General features: G+C 37.2%; 1 pseudogene across 1 annotated transcript; it reads right to left on the minus strand.

Moving 5' to 3' along the window:
• Positions 1–1,260: 1,260 nt before the first annotated feature.
• On the minus strand, positions 1,261–18,147 carry LOC146453436 (glutamyl aminopeptidase-like; annotated as a pseudogene). Its single transcript, XR_014859491.1, has 21 exons — positions 17,554–18,147; positions 15,648–15,911; positions 15,028–15,204; positions 13,900–14,170; positions 13,533–13,653; positions 12,663–12,817; positions 11,197–11,310; positions 10,758–10,895; positions 10,549–10,614; positions 9,718–9,783; positions 9,045–9,220; positions 7,636–7,733; positions 7,308–7,432; positions 6,227–6,282; positions 5,946–6,096; positions 5,140–5,213; positions 4,479–4,589; positions 4,109–4,276; positions 2,984–3,127; positions 1,951–2,032; positions 1,261–1,676 (listed from the first exon to the last, which is right to left on the minus strand). The product of XR_014859491.1 is annotated as a glutamyl aminopeptidase-like (transcript).
• Positions 18,148–20,560: the final 2,413 nt, after the last annotated feature.

Genomic DNA, 20,560 nt, shown 5'->3' on the forward strand with positions numbered 1-20,560 from the left:
GTTTCAGATTAATACAATTGTGCAATGGCAAATACAATATTGCAGTCGAATACTTATCACAGTAAAAGTTATTATATATGAGCTCATATCTCACAAGTGAGGAAATAGCCCAAAATAGATGGAGGGAAATGTTCTTTTATCCCAGTAAGGTCACATTTTCATAACGTAAGTAGAGAGTTTCTGCGATTGTATTAACAATAAAAACTGAAACAACAAGCACTCTATAATGCCATGCCATCCTATTCAGTGTTGTTTATTAACAGTAGGCGGGCAGTAGCGAACAATTTTAAGGGTGTTTGAATGTACCATATATTATGAAATGAATCATCTCCCAGGTATATCAAACGGAAATCTATACACCTTTACGATGCTTCAAGCTTTAAGTGTGAACACATAGATACCAAAAGCTACCGCTATAATATTTCCTTTGTTCAAAATGAATTGTTTTTCAGGTGTACCAAATGGAAGTGTGTACACTATACACCTTTACGATACTTCAAGCTCTAAGTGTGAACACATAGATACCAAAAGCTACTGCTATAACATTTCCTTTGTTTGAAATGAATTGTTTTCCGGGTGTACCAAATGGAAGTGTGTATATCATAGCTACCGCTATAATATTTCATTAACAGTTAGTTTTTAATGATCATTATGACATAAGCTAATAAACCTGTGGCCCTCAAACAATGCCTGATTATAAAATAACATAAGATCGAAATTAACACACCGTAAACACCCTATAAAAGCAACTGCAAAGGCACTGTAAAAAAAGGAAATTCGAATTCGCGTATTCACGCAAGGTTGAATTATTAGTAAAAATAGTGTTTGGGGTACGCAAACATCATTTTAAAAGGGGAGCTGTTTGATAGGATTGGGGATACTATGTACCAGCACATTAAACTCCATCTCAGAATCCATAATGCCTCGGACCGTACAGCGAAGACTTGAGATGGCGGACAGTATGGATTCTGAGCCTAATGTCTTGACCGTACAGCGAAGACTTGAGATGGCGGGCAATATGGATTCCGGCTAACCTTTAATTGGAATTTATTAGGTATTTCCCAGACTACTCTTCGGCATCGTCGTGTACGCTTTTACGCTTTTTTTGGACAACCTTTGGACAAATAAAGTCCAGTGTGTCCAGTGTGGTATATTGATTAGACGAACTGCTCACACATTATGATTTGTTACGAATTCGAACCTTCCCTCAGTCGATTGATGGACAATTTGAATGAGATAAAAAATGTTTTCGGAAGGGAGAGGACATCAAAAAAGCAATTTAATGAGTAATTAGTAGCATTAATGAATAAATATTGACATCAATCAGTGACCAATTGGAAAGAGTTATTGATTATTTTCCCTATTCATTAACTCATCAACTGATTACTCATTTATGTCATTGTCTCTACCAGAGTGACACATGCCTAAGACTACAACCGTCAATAAAAACAGTCTCAACTGTTGGTATGGATTCTGAGTTTTTTTTCCGAGGGCTGTCATCACTTTGAGCTACTGATACCAGGAAGCTGGGGGTTGAAGAATTTCATTAACCAAGTTTCGACGTCTTTTTCGTGCGTTTTTCTCCATTGTATGTTAACTTTGACTTTTTCAACTGCTTGTTTAACACTCCAGGGCAAGGCCTCGTCTTTCATAACAGTGTCGATAAAGTCTTGGAGCTGAAAAAAAGGATAAAAAAAAATGTCATTACCTGTTGTTAGACATCCATGATCAGCTGTCCAAGAATCGAAAAACACATGTATATTTTATTCATTATTCAAGCCCCAATATCAATATAAACGAGACAAGGTCTTGATGTTTTAAAAAATTCTCCCAAATATGAACAAAGAAATACATGGAAGACATAGAGGGAAATATACAGGTTGGGGCTTGAGCTCCTGCAGTAAGTGTTAGTAGAATGGCGACCTTAACGAGTTAGAAACGCTTTCTTACCTGTTGTAGCTGATAGTCTGTAGAGAATCGACTTGAGACATATGAAATATAACTTCCCAAAGCTCGGCGTGGACCCCCGGATCTAAGATAGACAAAAGAAAGAATAACATCGATTTACCTTTGAGCTGCGTTCGATTGATTGTATTTCAGAACAAGTAAACGGAATAGACTTAACCCTAAGAAAATGTAAAAGATAGAATCAAGATCATTTTATGTTCCGGGAACCGTCATGGAAGCTCTTCTGAAGGATTTTTAAGAATGGTTGTAATATTCGTATTCCTGAATACTGCCAATCAGACGCCTCCTTAGATTAACAGTCAAGAGTAAAGTGGCTACTTACAATAGGGATAATTGATCAGCTGACTGTAAAACCTTTCAAATGGGAATGTTTTCCGAGGCACATAACTATGTTCCGTCAATTTCAATAATATTTTCCAAGCGAGATCATGCTTTGTTAAAGGATCCTTTATGACTGCGAAGGTCCGTTCAGCTATTCACATTATGGTAAAAAAATCTTGATTTTTTTATTCTTTAAAATTCTGTAATGAACAAACAGAGTCCAGAGTATCTGGCAGGGCTTGTTTAAACCTTTCAACCCAGACTATGGTCTTGTACACAAAGGGAACTTATTTTTATTTTTCCCCAGCCCCGTACTTATTTTTGATACAGTAAGTGTGGGATTATTGTTGAATAGCCTTCCACCTGAGATCCCTCATCTAACGCCAAAGCCACTAAATCTTCAATCAAACGTAGTAAAGACATAAATTGTCTGATGTCCTCCTTGCACCAGTTTCACACGGCCAACCTGTAAATCAGGTTCAATTTGTAAGCGACGTTTTCACTGTGGTGAAATAGAATTTTATAGATGCATTTTTTTATATGTATGTGTCTTAAAGTCAGTTGCTCCTGATCGAGCAGTACATAACCAATTATGGTTTGTTCTTTGTCAGGTTTATCGGAAGACAGACCTGTTCACTCGCCCGATTTTTCAAAAAGCGAAAGGGTTTAATCCATTTATTACAGTGATACTTACACTTTCGAAATTTCCGCAAATTTCAGTTGAAAGAAATTCCATGCGATGCTTGCTCCCATTTCGTTACTGTCAGCAATGTAATGCATTACATAATACATGTATCCGGGGCCAATTTTGGAAGAATCCAGGGCATAGTTGAGGTACCTGTAATAAGTAAATAATTGCCTTATCCGTTTTATATTTAAGGACATTGTTTTTTTTGTGTGGTAAAAAGGGATTTGAACAAGGTGTACCCTGACTGTGAAAATTGTAACCATACTGTGGGGTATCGTTATATCTCGGAACCTTGTGGGTATCAGGAAAAGGACGGTTAGAGATGAATAAGACGGTGTCAAATTTCCACAGTGTATTTAGTATAATAAATACTCAGTCTTGCTCCTTTGTGGATTATTTGCTCCACAATTTGTTGCTGATTAGATCCTTTACTACAGGATCCAGTACTTTTATTTTGTCGCGGTGGTCCTTCCAGAGTCACTGGTTTTTACTTTTTGAATATTGTCTGTACGCAACAGGGTAATCGTACTTTTTTGGTTCTTTTTTCGAAGACCATACAAAAGTTAAAATTTGATGTATAGTTTACTGAACTCCAAACGTTGACCAGGAAAGCTGCATTCGCCTGTTTTAAGGCAGGTCAAGATACCGAGTGTATAATGCTACGGAAATTCTCCTCGGAGATGATAAATTTAAAGTTCGAGACATATTTCAATAGGTTACCACTTGGTGTACATCGTCGATTCCAGCAATGCCAATCCTTCCCCCGGACATTGGTGGGGTATTTTAATAGATTGTGTCCAGAGCATTTGATGAGCTCGTGATTTTCACCTCACAGCACTTTCAATTCTGTTCAATCAATAAGTTTATCAGTAAAGACGGCAAATTTGAGTCAACTATAGAGCTGTGGAGGACGGAAATAAAATGATAGATCCACGGAACCATGGGCTGGAGAAACACAGAGAAATAGGACGCATCTGAGACTTAGTTATGACTGATGCATAACAACCGATGGCCCTTCTTGTATTTCGATACTGCACTTTTTCAGTTTTGATATTTTCCGTGTTACCATGGTGTACGTATCATAAAGGGTATATATCTTAAAGCGTAAATTGTACAAACAAATGATATCACCTTTCAATGAGCCAAGGTTCCTGGGCTCCCGCCATAGCGTACAGTAGTATTTCCTTGTCCGACACCACTTTCGTGCTAGTGAATTGTTCAAAGACAAAGTTCCACTCTTTCTCTCCTCCATTCTTTACGCCGAAGTGATATACAGACCCTTTCAGGTCTGGTGGCACGCTGGAAAAAGTTGGAGGAGTTTTTATGTAATCTTGCAGGTTAAACACCAAATAAATAAGTGAATGAATGAATGAATGAATGAATGAATGAATGAATGAATGAATGAATGAATGAATGAATGGATGGATGGATGAATGAATGAATGAATGAATGAATGAATGAAAAAAGCAGATGAACGAACGAACGAACGGATGAAACTCACCCATTATTTACGGGATCGTCCATCCACTTGCGAAACATAAGCGTCATGTTTCCCAGGCATGATGGCACACCTGCTTGACAATTAGCCTTCAACAAAACGGCTCTTTTCAATCTAAAGGAAACATTTTAAGGACCTGCATGTAAAACTGCTTTATATTAAACATTTTTCTTTCTCTTTTCTTTTTGTCTGTTACAAACTGACAAAGAATGGGCAGTGGGAGTTCGCTGTAGACTGCAAAAATAACCCAACAACAAAGAAACAAACAAACAAAACAAAAACAAACAGACAAACAAACATGCTTAGCACATGTTCGACGCCAATCAGTGAGAATCTTTTCATTGATGTATGCAAGTCACCTTTTTTTTTCCCCAAAAATAAGCGAGATTTTTAAAAGAACGATACAACGATAGACCGCTTTTTCACTCCATCATAACCGAAGTGTTCTTGCAAAACATTTGATTTTAGCGTTTTTAAGCCAGTGTCAAACCTTTTAGCGTATTTTAGTCATGAATCCTAGCTTCAATTTTAGTATTTTTCGTATGATAGACCGACTAGCTGAATGACGACTGGATAAATTCCTGCAACAACAATATACGAGTGAAATCAATATCATACAGGATGAAAGACACAAAAATAAGAAAGAAATGATAACTGCACATACTTTTCCAAATACGCTCCTTTGTCTTCTATTCCAAGTTTGTTGTACTGGTCTTTGGTCAGATGTTCGACGAATTTCTGTATAATGTCATCAATATACAGTACTCAGTTCAAATAAGACTTGTTTGGATGAATGGCAGAGAAGAGAAATAAGAGCATAGCTAAAACCAACACAGCGTTACTTATAGTGCTATGGTTGTTGCTGCTGACGTGTTGTCATTTCTCTGAGACAGCATCTAACTCCATGTATTTTTGAATTATATTTCTAACACCTCTGCTGTGAAAAATATCCAATTCACTCATATAAAACTGGGTTCACTACCTCCACCAACTTCATATTTGAATATTCGCGACTGCATGAATCTACGACGCAACTCTTTTACAAGTACTGGAACGTCGTATAGAACTGCGTCAACATCTCAACATTCAAGTGCGTAAAGCGCTGAAAACTACCTTCCAAGAAAAAAAAAAAAGGAATTCGTGATATGCTCTTTGCAATTTTTGATGCCGAGAACGCGTATGTAGAAACACCCACTCTTCCTTCTCAAGTGGAAAAATATCTCTGCTATCTAGTACTGATTAAGTCTAAAATTTTTAGTAATTTGAAATTTACCCGTCAATTGTATAATTTTACTATTTATTTTCATCATTTATCTATTTATTAGTCAGTTGATTGTATTCAGGTGATCAATTTCTGTGTAATGTATATATCTGTAAATGATTTCATTTCATATCAACGAATGATTGTTTTGATGATCATTTGACTTCTTTTGTGTTTAAAGGTCAGCAATGCTTTCAGCTCTTCCTTACCTGAAGATATTTATAAACTGGTTGAGTTGACGGTACATTTTTTATTATTGTCGAGAATTCCCTCATGGCCGCCAAGAGAGGGACGAAGTCCTCCTCGTTGATAAGATACGTAGATAAGCGAAGGACTATTGTGTGATTTAGAAGATTGGCTCTAAAGGAAAAATTGAGCAATTAATAATTATAAACTAGTCGTTATTTGCATTTGCAAATAATACTTGTTTTACGTTAGAAGACAAATATTTTTAGGAAAATGAAAACTTGAGCCACAAATGTTCTTTTACCTTGCCAAGTTAAACGAGTCATCAATGAGTCCGGCACGGTCTGTGACGTTGAACACCTAGAAAAATATTTGATGTTTTATTCAGGTGGGAGATATCCACGGACACCTTTCTTTTCCTGTTTGACTGACTATAACTGACAAGCTTCTTGACTGACTGTTTTTTCTTAGTTAATAAATTGACTAGGGCATTGTCTGATTGATTAAGGAGGCGACGTGGCCCAGTGGTAAGGGTGCCGGACTTGATCATGAAACTCAGGTCCCGGGTTCACTGGAAAGAGATGTCCCGCCTCGGCCACGCTTGTATTAGCCAGCTGGTTTGCCTCCTGCCAGTTGGGATTTTGAACATGTTATGTTCGATTTGATTATTATTTGATGTAAAGTATATGAAATAATTCATATATGAACTGCGGATATAGATGAAAGTGAGAAGTGATCATCGCAGTGAATTTTCCAATTTATGCAATTGGAAATTGGAAGGCTTCCAATTTCCAATTGCATATATTGGAAAATTCACTGCGATGATCACTTCTCACTTTCATCTTGATTATTATTTGTTTCCCGATATTTCTGAGTGGAATGCCTGTAAACTAGCTTTGGGTAGCTAAGTGCATTTCCACTATAAACAAAGCATTTATTTTATTATTATTATTATTATTATTATTATTATTATTATTATTATTATTATTATTTTATTGTTGATTAATAGATTGATCGAATGACTGACTGACTATGAATCACTGATCGATTGCGATACTTAACTGATCAATTATTATTCTTGTTCGTTGTTTTTCACGAATTCCTCCAATTAATGTTGTTATGGCCTTTTATTGCTCATCAAAAACTGGCTATTAACGTATAATCCCAAATGAGATTATATTTGTATTTTGTTAAGTCTACGCGAGTATGTTCGACTTTATTTTCCGGCATTGGCATGATCGTAGCAATAAATTAAATACATGGCTATAATTCTATATTTTTACTACAGGATGCTTCCTGGAGAGTGCACGTAATTCTGTTGCCACACGGATAACTAAAATTTTATCATCGTCATCATCATAATAGCCGCCATTATAAAAATATACCTTGTGATTATGTTTAAGTTGTGTGACTAATATATTCCAGTTGTTATCGTCATAATTGACACGATAGAAGCCAGTTTGTCCTAGATTTCCTTTAATCCAGCCATTGCCATCCCATGAAATTTCAACTGAAAAAAAAGTAATACTTTTTTAAAAAATTAATTGTTTCAAAGACGTGTGTGAACATGTGAATCACAACACGTGATATTAAGGATATAAACAAAGAAACCAAACCTGAAAAGGAACACCATTAGGTTGTTTTAAATGGAAAAAAAAATGATTTTGCCAGAGGCCATGCATCTATAACTCCACATTAGAAATAAGAAAGTACCCTGATCTTTGTCTATCCTCTTGGACATGGTGTTGGTCGGAGGACTGGAGGTCTTGCTAAGTCCGGTGTAATACGAAAATGGGATCACCCACTTGTAACTATAATGCAATGAAAAGAAACACAATCAAAACTGCAACAGGGAGGATTAATTGTAGGCCGATACTTCTTCTGGTAGAACAAGTCTTCTTCAGTAGGTGTGACAAAATTATAGTAGCTCTAAAATTTAAAATGAAGATGCTGCTATATAAGGGGATAATAAACAAATGACGTTTTACGAACATCCGATACTAACGATAAAGACACATATACGCGTATTATACATATCACACAAAGGAAATCTGATTGACAAAATAAACGGACAAGATAACAAAGGGACACATGGTTTATAATTCATCACATATCTTAAGGTCATTAGGTGTAAGAATGTTTTCCTTTTGAATGTGGTTTGTTTCTCCTTGTCTTAGACGTAGGGCAAGACTATAGAGTAATCACTTATTGTATGGTATAGATTATTAGAGGAGCGTAACAAGTACTGTGTTTGTCAGAGATGAAGTCAGTGTCTATTTTTCCATCATTAGTGGAAAGGTTAGTTCTTGATCCTAGACCAGGTTCTTTTTCGTCCTCTGGGGCCGAGGGGGTACGGAGCTGTGTGGGAGTAGTCGGAATCCTAACCCCCTCCCCGACCTCTACAACTCGCTTGTACTAAAGCTTATGGCAATGAAGCTTCGAGAAGTCCTCAACCGGCACTGATGACGTCACATGACATGGGAATTACATAAGATGGCAGCTATCTTAGATTCACTTTCAAAGAAAGTATAACGCTTAAAGACGTAGTGAGCAAACCCTTCACGGTCTGGATTGGACTAAAATGTTGTGTTTTGTAGAGAGGCGGATACGTTTCTAATTCTAACGGGTAGTAATGCATGTGCATTCAATTATGAAGAAGATAGCATAAAAGTAGTTAAGATTGTGCACTACATCTCTTTTATCCCTCTATCCTAAAAAACATTTGCCGGCCCTTTGCTGACTCGTACCTATTTAAGAAAGGAGTAACGCTGCGAAAAACGATAACTTTTTTTAAGTTGAGCCGCTACCTCCTCGGTTAGTCTGAGCGTGCATATCATCTAATCATTATTTTTCAATCACCTTAAGCCTATGAAAACAGCTATTGGAGCACTAACAGGAGGTCGTTTTCTTAACTTACTTAAAATCTTCGTTATTTCGATCCATCTTACCTTCATTAACCCCTCTCCCCTTCAGCTTCTTTATCGCTTATAATTCTAATACCTCTTTCCGGTCGACCATTTAGCTTGGAAGTTCGTCGAGCTTACCCCGTGATCTCCGCCATGCTTTCACACTCTGGACAACATAAGATATATCTATATTAGGTAATAACGAACTATAATTACCCATATGGGGAGGTAGAATAGTTTGCTGTTGGATCTTTGTAGTACAGAAAGCGATCTTGTTTGGCCTGGTAGGTCCCTGGTTTACTGGAGGACTTTGTAATGCTGACCACAGGATACCCCATCTGCAGAGTGAATGTGTTCATCATCTTACCAATATCGAAGTCTTTTCCTGCGGCCTGGAAAGATAAAAAACGGGTAACATAAATCAAACTTCTGATTTCATGAATCAGTACGATTACTGATTCTGTAATCAGCATGATCAGAACATGCAAATATAATATGGTATATGTTGTGTTAAAGTTTTGCAAGAAATCCTGATTAAAGGTTTATGACTTTCAAAAGTAAAGTATCCACCAGCACTATCACGTGTTTCTGTTAACAAGGTAAAAAGGTGTCGATTTCCAGACCCAGGGGATAAAAAAGACTTAATAAGTGAGTCCGTATATAGAAACGGAAGGATTGTTACATCTGCTGTAAGAGTAATTGTTTGCATTTGAAAACAAATGTAAACTAATCCATGGGGAGTGAAAAAGTTGGAATCTCACAGGGAAGGAAAGATTTTCATTATCTAACTAATGTTACTGACAACTTCCTTGTTTGAAATCAGTGTGATAAAAATCACCGACAGCATTTTGGTTTAAGAAATATTGCCTAATCAGAACAGAAGATTCACCTCAGTCATTGCATTCCACAGGTCATCCGTGTCTGCATTGCCATAGGCGTGTTTGGTGAGGTATTCCTAAAGTCAACAAATCATAGTCCATCAAAGAAAGAAAGACTTCAACGTATCAGTTTTCACATGATTTTATGGATGAGAATGGTAAACAGCTAAGTGGTAAAACCAAAATAGTATGACAAACATATTTATCAAAATAAATATTTTAACATGCGATATATATAAAGTTATCTTATCTTGTCTATCTTAGCCCCCTGTTGTTGTACCAATTGCCAGATAAAACAATCGTATGCGTCCTTTTCATTTTTTTTCTTTCTTTGGATTATTAGATTGTTGAAAGTTTGTTTTTAGATTTACTACCTAAAAGTGTGATATCCTGATGGGAAAGCATGCGCATTAAGCGAAATAAGGTTACTTGAAAAGTTGTAAGATGTTCACCATGATATCACAGGTAACCCAAGCTTTACGAACGTCTGTCTTGACCATTTCAATGTGCGTAAAGGTACGTGTCGTATTTCAAGGCAAAATTACGAACTATTTATGAATAAAAATTGCTCACTCCAAACTTTTTTGGGTGTAGATTTTTGTGCACTTGTGTCTTGCGTTGTATTTGAACCGATTCCAAGCGATTGCACGGAAATTTAGTTCCACTGTTTTCAATCTATAAAGTGAAGTTTAGTCAATAAATATGTTCAATAAATCTTAATTTTGCCTTCAAATAGGAAACTTCTTTCTTCCATGCAAAACCTTACATAAATTTTGCATTACGCATCGGTTATCTTGATGCTCAATTCACGTGATTTGCCAATGCTACAACAAGAAACATACCTTTAGCCCGTCACGAAATTGTGTATCACCCAAAAAGCGATGTAACATCAACAATATAGAACCACCCTAGAAAACAAACAAACAAACAAACAAAAAAGTTTAGTAGAATACATCCATGTTAGTGTCCAAACCGTCATTGTGCTTTCGTCTTTCCATTATTCTTAGTTTTGAAGCCTCTAGATGATTCTTTGTTTATTTTATATGCAAACCTTTAAGTATGATATAGCGTCAAATAACTCTAAAATCTTTTGAGGATCTTGTAAGACGGGAATTCGTACAGCGTGAGAGCTTGCCAGTCCGTCGAGTTCCAGAGCACCTTGAACAGTACGAGCAACAAACTGATCGATCTATAAAGAGAACCAAATTGTTAAACAAGTGGATAGTCAAGGCTAACTTTATCGGGGCAAACATTATTACCTACAATTTTTTTTTTGTAAAACGGGAAAGAATTTATGCAAAAGCAAATTATCAGTTCCTGTGCGAATGTCACTTTGCGCGTGTAATAGCTCTGAAGTTAAACCTAACGAGCTACATATAGAGAAAGTTAACTGGTCTCTGTTGACAATCTCAAGAAGATCAGTTCCAATTGTTTTAATCAAAACTAATACTTTTGGTTTAATATTTCTTCAGGTTTAATCATGAACTTACCATATTCCATTCAGGGTGAATGTACTCCACACCAAGAGCACCGGCTTAAGAAGCAAACCCTTCGTTTAACCAAAGATCAGTCCACCATTTCATGGTAACAATGTTACCGAACCACTGAAAAAGAGTCAAATAGGGAATCAAATTAAATATAACGGCATGCCGAGAAATACAGGGAAACCCGTCTTCATTAGAAACCTGTTAGGCTCTGATAACAGGAGGCCGCTATGAACAATACAATACAATACAATACAATACAATACAATACAATACAATACAATACAATACAATACAATACAATACAATACAATACAATACAATACAATACAATACGATACGATACAATACAATACAATACAATACAATGCAATGCAATGCAATGCAATGCAACGCAATACAATGCAATACAATATAATACAATGCAATACAATACAATACTTCATTTAGACACGGTTAAAAAACCAGAAAATAAAAAGAAAGAAATAGGCAATTGACATACTCTATTAACCAGTTTTTGTATTTGGTCTGTTTGGCGTGTGGGAGTCCGATGTGAAAAACAATTTATTGATACCTTTGAGCTAGCTGCTCTAGCTTTTTCGGTTCCAGAGAAAATCTCCACTGTAGAAAAAGCTGCGTTTTTGCTAGTCCGTTCTCGGTTTTGGTAAGACCAGTTTATGGTCAGCGTCACAGAAATCAAAATCAAAATTCTTTCAATGAAAATGTCAGAAAGAAAACTTAGTGCAAGCTTGTTGATACCCTTAACAGGCATACAGGCAGGAAGGGGTGGCTCAGTGGTGAGAGCACTTACCTCCCACCAGTATGGCTCGGGTTCGATTCCCTGACTCGGTGTCATATGTGGGATGAGTTTGCTGTTTGTTCTTGTCCTTGCTCTGAGAGGTTTTTCTCCGGGTACTCCGGTTTTAACCTCCCCTCAAAAGCCAACTTCCAATTCGATCTGGAGAGTGTACCCAATAAGAGCTCTGCGCTTAATACACTGCTACACTAAAATAATTAAAGTGATAATTTTTTATTTTTCTCTCTCATTGAAGCAGTTGAGAATACCGTTTTTGATTCATCGAACTTAACTTTGCGAAAACAATCGCGTAAGCTCCACGATTTTCGGTCAGAAGCTTGTCTTTTCCTCCAGTGAGATCCTCACGCTCCGATAGTTGGAAGAAATTTGATTAGATTTTCAGGAGCCAGAACTCTCCAGACTAAGAGAAATGGGTTGATATATTTCCGAGTTGATGCTTCCGAGTTGCTTGGACCTCATTACAAAACCGAGGCTAATTAGTTTTGTTTTGTTATGAATGAAGACTATTTTTCATGAAAAAAATCTATACACTAAGTCTCGGTTCCATAATGAGGTTTAAAGCCACTCGGAAATGGCCTATTGTAAATAAATATTGTTTTGTCGTTGTTAACAGGACACGTTCGCCTGCAAAAGTAGCTTTTATAACCAGTTTTACCTGATGCGCCATCTCGTGTGAAACAATCCTTGCGGCGAGATCCTTGGACGAGGCTGAGGTCATTCCTTCTTTAATTAATAATATCGTCTCTCGGTATTTGATAAGACCCCAATTTTCCATACCAGAAGGCCCAAAAGCTGGAAGAGCGATTCCATCTGTAAAGAGTTCATATTTAAGTTAAGTGAGGAAAACTTCTTGCTGGATTGCCGAATGTTTCATGAATAGTTGTGAATAGTTGTGCTCAACTTGATTTACAGCCTGGCTTATAAAGAGCAACATTTCAATACCGTCAGAGATTGCAATTGCACTAGCATTTTTCAATCTGGTTAGTGGGGGCCCACATGGATATGTTTGGGTAAAATCCGGGGTCCCATGCATTTTTTAATATGGAGACCAATGTCTATGGAGGCTCTGTTACAGAAAACATTTTTTTTCTCTAGAGAAAATGACGGGTACCTTATTTTAGCTTACCGAAATGTGTTTTCCACAGTTTCCCCCAAAGGTCGTGACAAATTTGTGATAGCGAGCACAATTAAGTAACGTTTTCTCTTTTGCTTTAATTTTTTATTTCAAACTGAAAAGTAAAACTGACTTATCAAAGGAAGAAGAGTGAGCTCTTAAAGCAACCTCTTGCGTCCTGGGACGCATAAATTTATTTAGGTTTAGTACTGTAACGGTTCTTCGTGGTACGTCATAAGTCCGAAGTCTTGGATTGAAACAAAGTTCATTATCAGAGTTCAAAGTAACGGAAACTGTTTCTAAGAAGGTATCACTGAATTGAGTTGTTGGGGAAGATCAGGAATTCAAGCAGGGATCCTGTGGTGTATAATATTGAACGTGAAAAGTTGATCTATTAGATTCCCAATGTACCTGACTTTGGTAACGTGTAAGGAACATCAAAAAATTCTTCAAAGTACATCATGGTCTGTTTTGATGCATTTAATGCGTAATCCGCTTGATCAAGCACTTCCTCACGCGCGTAGATCCTGATCTACAAAAACACACACCAACAAAGGTGAAATTATGCTGAGAACACCAAATGCTGAATAAATCCACATAAGTTTAAAATGTCTATCATAAAAGTAATAACGGTAATGTAATTAAGCATCCAAGACATGAACGTTGAGCTGGATCCTGTGTGACAGTTCAAGCATGTAATAATTCAGTGAAATTTATCTCTAAGCTGGGAGGTGCAATGCTTAACTTCCACTTGACCTTAAAAAAAGATTCAACTCACCACAACGCCTTTATCAGTCTTAATCTCCTTATACTTGAAGTCACCGACAGCAAATGCTGCTAGGTAAGTGGACATAATAGGAGTTTTCTCAAAGTGATCGTATTTCCAGCCCTCCTTTATATTACTCTGGTAAATGGGCATGTTGGAGAGTGCGATTAGTCCTGGATCATGAACAAGAGTCACGTTAAATGTGGCCTTCATCGCTGGCTCATCAAAACATGGAAATGCCTTGCGTGCCCTTAATGGCTCGAACTGAGTTGCAGAGAAAAACCTGCAACAGAAAAAAAAGTAAGGGTAACAAACTGCACAAAATCAAAATGGAATTCTTGTTCGACACATATCCATTACAATACTGTATTCTAAATATAATACCTCTGTTGTCACAGCATGCAAGTTTACAGGAAATTCATGTAACAAAGAAATGAACAGTGTAAACAGGTTTACTGTATATCTTAGGCATTTTTGATGACCCAACATAAGTTTGAATAATACTGTGAATGCCCATTCTTGACCTTGGAACTAAACAATTGTATGAAAAACGCCTATCACAAGGTCTACTAACGTTGAAGCATTGAACCTTTCGACTTTTTCTCACAGTCTTCTTCAGCAAATATCACGTCACGTGACTAACGTGTTTTAGTCACGTGACAACAAGTGATTAAAAATTCTTCAACATTGGTAGACCTTGAGAGCAGAGTTTTCCACACAATAAGTTTGAATGTTTCATTTGAGTGCGATAAAAAAGTAACTACAAACGGGAAACAAAGAGAGGGGAGCAGCAGTGGTCTAATATCACAGCTGCAAAGTGTGGCACGCATGTAATGAAATAGAAATGAATTAAATGAGCAGAGTGCTCAGTGAGGACTGGTGTTGTCGGCCTTGACCTCGGCGGGATTTGAACTCACGACCTCAATAATAAATATTGCACAGGGAAGGACATCTGGCATAACTGGATCGTAGCCGTTTGCCGGAATTGCGATACTTAGAGAAACTGGACGACAAACCAAGACTCAAACGTTATGGAACTTCTTGTTCAGGTCAGGATACCACTGACTAATTAACTTGCTATCACTTTATCAATTATGATTTTGATTATAATTTTGCAATGCCACAGAAATATATACTCACGACTCAGCATCGTTCTTGTCTTTGAAAGACGCTTTATACATGCCACGCAAATCAGATGAAATTTTCCAGAGAACTCGACTGTTATCATGTAGATGCCTTGATCCAGAGAGGACTCAAGCTCAATAACAAGGAACTGGTTTTTCTCAAATTCGAAGTGTCGCTTGATTGGAATTTGTCCTGTGAAAAAAGAAATGAATGGAAACAGTATCCTGGAAAGAAGGAAAGAAGGAGGGAAGGAGAAAGAGAATCGACACATGGATTGATCTTAATGAATGAATGAATGAATGAATGAATGAATGAATGAACGAATGAATGAACGAATGAATGAATGAATGAATGAATGAATGAATGAATGAATGAATGAATGAATGAATGAATGAGTAAATGAAAAAAGGAAGGAAGAAATGAATGAATGAATGAATGAATGAATGACGACTTGGACACATTTATGTTTCAATTTTGTCTAGTTTAGTTTATTTTGCGGCTGTTGCTTTTACTTTATGGCACATTTCTAGAAAGCCGGTATGTTTATTCTGACATAAGATTGCTTGTTTTAGCTTTGTTCACATTTTTGCATATAAAACACATGCATAAATGACTGTCACTGTCTTCTGACTTACCCCCTGATAACTTCTGTAGTTCAACCTTGGTAAAATTCATGTACCTAGCATGAAGTAGTATGTAAGGAGTTGGACTCGATACATTTATCCATATCTGCACGGTGCCGCTGAAGTGAGGCTTTGTGAGGTCAATATGTAAAGTGAGGTCATAGTGATAAGGCTTCACATTATCAGGTAAACGGATTTGCCACCATGGTTCTGTCCCGGGTGTGGTTGGACCAACCAGTGTAGGACCCATTTCTTTTTCCTCCCCTTCTTTGTCAGCTGAAATCAGAAAAATAATTAGCAATGACCAAGAAACTTGACTGCAGTTAACCCTGAGACGAGCTGTTCAACGTGCCGGTTTAACTGACGCTGTCGACGTATCGGATGAAAGTATCAATAAAGGAGAGATAAGGCTTTCTTTTCGCAGATCATTGAGTTGCGAATAAAAAACATAACCTGCTCCCGGTTGACTTGACGACGTCATGGGTTCGAATCCCGTTCAAGTCTGGATATTTTCATCCTTTTTTCTCGAAGAATCACAAATTCTATCAAAAATATTTTTCCATTCAGCCAAGCTTCAATTTACAGGGTTTATTTTAAACCCTACAAAAACTAGCCAAAAAAATCGCTGCATGTCAGGTTATATTAATGACCACACAACAATCCACACAGACACACACGCATATCAATCAGAGTGAAATGGGACAACATTTAAATCACCGTATGCGAAGGTCAATCAACCAATCCTAGCTGTATGCAGGATTTTTGTCCCATGAACCTAGATTAAATGGCCTTAGCTCCTACGAGTCTCCTATAGCTCAGTAGTAGAGCATCCTAACTAGTAATCGGAAGGTGTTAGGTTCGATTTCTGATAGGAGCATTCGGATTCCTTTTCCGGGTATGCCTGTGTCCTTCACTGAATAATAATACATCATTTTCTCATCAAATTGTTACTTTGTTGACATCCGTATTATGTTGAGCCCTACAGCAAAATTTGGTTGAATCTTTGGGCAAAAAGGCCCCGCTACTAAAGTTTGCTGAACTTTGACAACATTTTTTGTGACGAAAAATTGGTAAAAAGATTGAAATTGAAAAAGACAATAAAAAAGAAAAGAAATGACAACTCAACTTTGTTTAAATGGTTTTACATGAAAGTAAATACTTAGATTGTTAAATAAATACTGTTAAATAGATAAAAAAAATAAATTGTTAAATAAAGAATTAACACCTGTTGGTCGGCTTACCAATAATACAAGTAAATTCTGTTTGGCTATGAAAATATGCACGTATTTATATTGTAAGAAATTTTACAGTTTGTCATTTGCAAAAATTGCATTGTTCTACTGTATTTAAGGTAGAGCATGCTTGATAGAAAATGCACTTTTGAGGGGTTTGGTTTTTACCTAGAAGTGGCAAACCTCTGTTATTTTGTGACTTTTTCCATATGCAAATACTTTGTGTTTAATCGTTGAAGTGAACGATATATGCAAATTTGAAACCTTTAATAAAAGATTAGGTCGTTTTGCTAAGTACGACGAATTCAATGCTTGTCTTTGCATAAAACATTGTCGATCTGTAACCAAACTAACAGAACCGATCCTTCAGAAAACTTGCGCTAATAAAAACTACTTGTTGGCTTTTACACTGAGCAATCAACCAAGTTGACGATCCTTGTTACATCCTTGAGCATGTTCTAGAATAATGCAAACACTTCACAGAATTTAATCTCGATATTTTCAGACGATTTCTAAAAGAATCAACGGATAGTTTGCATTTAGAATGACTCCGCTTTATCCTACCTTTTTTGTATGACTTATCGACTGAAATTTTGTCGAATCGGTTTAAATAATGTGTTGAATTAACTGCACTTCCGAGATTACCGTATCTGATTTGAACGCACTGACTCGTAATATGTACTTACGTGTTATCTCTCTTTTATCCTTAGCTCGTTCGTGTCCAAGTACAGCAGCCAGAACGATTATTATAATCAACAGGATCAAGATCACAACAGCAAGCGCTATTAATTTGATTTTGTTCAAGAATAAACCACCGAAAGCCCCTTTTCCTGACTTCGTCTTCGGCTCCTCATCCATTTTAAGCTGTTGCAGCGGGACCTTTGCTTCCCTCTCACACACAGTCATCGCTTGTGTTGGAATGAAAACAGTGATTAAATGCCAAATTTGATACGTGCAATGCGATTAATATTTTTCAATCCAATTCTTGTACGTGCAGATACTGGCGGGCGATCCAGCTGGTGCCAATATGAATGTCACGATATGTGGCGATCTACAACACGGCTGAAATATTATGCAAATAAGCTATCCAAGACAAACAACAATATAGTTGGACCACGGAATCTATGGCATTTGGAATGCAATCAAACAAATTGACCACGAAGCCAAGGTAACAAAAAAAAAAGATATTGTTCACCCAGTCAAGTATATATCATAAAATTAGGCCAGGACTGGGATGAGTGACCACTCCGTTGTGAAAAAGTTGTGTTGCCTGTTACCGAACAACACTGAGCCGTTACATTTCCCCGAGGAATTGGGACAAGGCCATTGGCCTGAGTTAATACTCGTAGCACGTGTCAAGCTCGAGCCCGAGTCAAGTTCGAGGCACGAGCGAAGTTCGAGTCAGGGTCCAACTTTTATTTTTCTCTTTTTTATATTTTTGTTATGTCTTCTGATTGTTATTCTCTTTTATAACATGATGGCCAAGTTCGAGTTAGGGTCCAACTTTTATTTTTCTCTTTTGTATATTTTTGTTATGTCTTCTGGTTGTTATTCTCTTATATATAATAGCCAAGTTCGGGTCAGGTTCCAACTTTTATTTTTCTTTTTTTTGATATTTTTGTTATGTCTTCTGGTTGTTATTCTCTTTTATATAATGATGTGCAAACAGTTTTCGATATCTATCGCTAGAGCCATTACCGGCATAGTGACTGAAGCTTTAGTCACCAACAACATTAGACAAACCCTTTCAGGGAAATTATAGATGGCAAGAATGAATGAGGACTGCGGTTAATTTGCTACTGAACAATGAATTCTCGCGATCGCGTAGACATCTCTCGAGTTAGACTTGCCTGGTAATTCTCGCTGACCTTGGCTTGGACGTGTAGATTCTTGTCCTTAGTGTGTTGTCTTTGAACTGTCGTTTTTTTCCCCAAGATTTTCATTGGATACTTGTTATTTTCATGTGTCGTCGTGTAGGTATATTTGGGTTTTCTTAGTTGAGTGCCAAACAGGATTCTGGGTTCCATAGTCAGTTAGAGTATTTAGTGGCGAACATTCGAGCTTGTACTTTTGTGTTAGAGTGTCAGTTCTCAGTTCTCAGTTCTCAGGGCTAGTTGAAGATTGTGAGTTGTTAGTTATCAAGTAAAGTCTACCTAAGGAGAATCGGGATATTAGCTCTTTAGACTCTTTTAAAAAACGAATCATGAATCGCGCTTTTTATAAATTCTTAGAAAATAATTAATGATTGCAATGCAAATCTTATGATGTTGTATTTTAATTCGTTGGTAGTTCTTAGGATGTGTAACATAAGCATTATCCTTTATTTATATATCTTCTTATAGTATTTATATTGTATTTTGTTTCTTTTATATATCTCATTGTAATTGGTTTCTGAAAAACCATGAATGGATGGAATCAATAAAGTTGTATTGTATTGTATTTTATATAATGTGACCAGAGTCTTCTTAGAGTCTTGGTTCCTCCCGCTCAAAGCCAAGCGAGTGCTCAACAAAAGTGCCGCTATCAGAGACACGAGATACAAGACACCATGAAGAAAATAGAGTTTTTTTCCAAGTACTAAAAGTAAATCAGGATTTCCAGAATCTATCAAATGGGAACAGGTAGAAACAATAACTGACCATTTTTCTATTGCTGAGAAGTTAAACGAATTTTACACCTCTGCTGTCTCTTATCCTATAAAAAATTGTTCCGAGCCACCGCAAAATACTCATTTGCTTTCGAATGAACATTTCATTGATCAAAGTTTTGGGTTAAAACCAGAAGCGGAAGGTTTTGTTTGTTTCTGGACTGGAAAAAATTTCTGGATTCTTTTTGAAAGACAGTGCCATTGTTACGACCCAAACCTCGTGAATGGAAGAAGGCGAGGGTGGTGCCATTGTATAATTCTGGTGGGCAAGAAATCATTGATAAATTACAGACCAATTTCGATACTTCAGTTGTAACGAAGATTGCTGCGAAGGCCGTGAACGTCCAACTTCGACGATACGTGAGGGAACACAACCTACTTAGCCCAGTTCAGTCGTTTTTTTTCCCCATCACTCAAAACTTACTGCAGTTACCTATTTCTGTGATTCAGTCAGACGAGCTATGGACTCGCTGGATACCTGACAGGAGCAGTACAGTGTTATTTAAAAGGCCTTCCACATCATAGCTCGTGACACACTTATTGTGAAATTTAAGAGACTGGCATTAAGGGAATTCTCTTTATTGTTTTTTTCAAATTACTTGCCTATTAATACACCCGGGGGGGGGGGGTACTCCCCGAAATAAGGTAAATAGGTATGTGCCGCCCCAAAGGGTATGGTTTTTGAGCCGTTTTGGTCTGAAAACGGGTATAGATTTTGACAATTACGGTCTGAAATCGGGTCGGGTTTTGGGGGCCGGGAACATTTACGAAAGCTTACAAACATATTTTTCTTCTCAGTACGTAACTGGAACGACTAACTGATAGCGAGAAAAAGAAATAGATAAACTATGTCATTCCAGCTTACTTTTACTCCTTCCGTCAACTTCCGTTCGGCACTGATGCATAATTATCAGGTCTGAAAACGGGTATGAATTTTAGAGGTCAGGTCTGAAAACGGGTGTGGAAAATGGCATGTTTAGGTCTGAAATAGGGTCGGGATTTGAAGACCCGGGCGGCACACCCCCACCAAGAATTCCGAGGAGTAC

Source organism: Pavona decussata, unplaced genomic scaffold, assembly GCF_977016875.1.
Source record: "Pavona decussata unplaced genomic scaffold, jaPavDecu1.1 SCAFFOLD_330, whole genome shotgun sequence".
In the NCBI taxonomy this organism is placed as follows: Eukaryota; Metazoa; Cnidaria; class Anthozoa; order Scleractinia; family Agariciidae; genus Pavona; species Pavona decussata.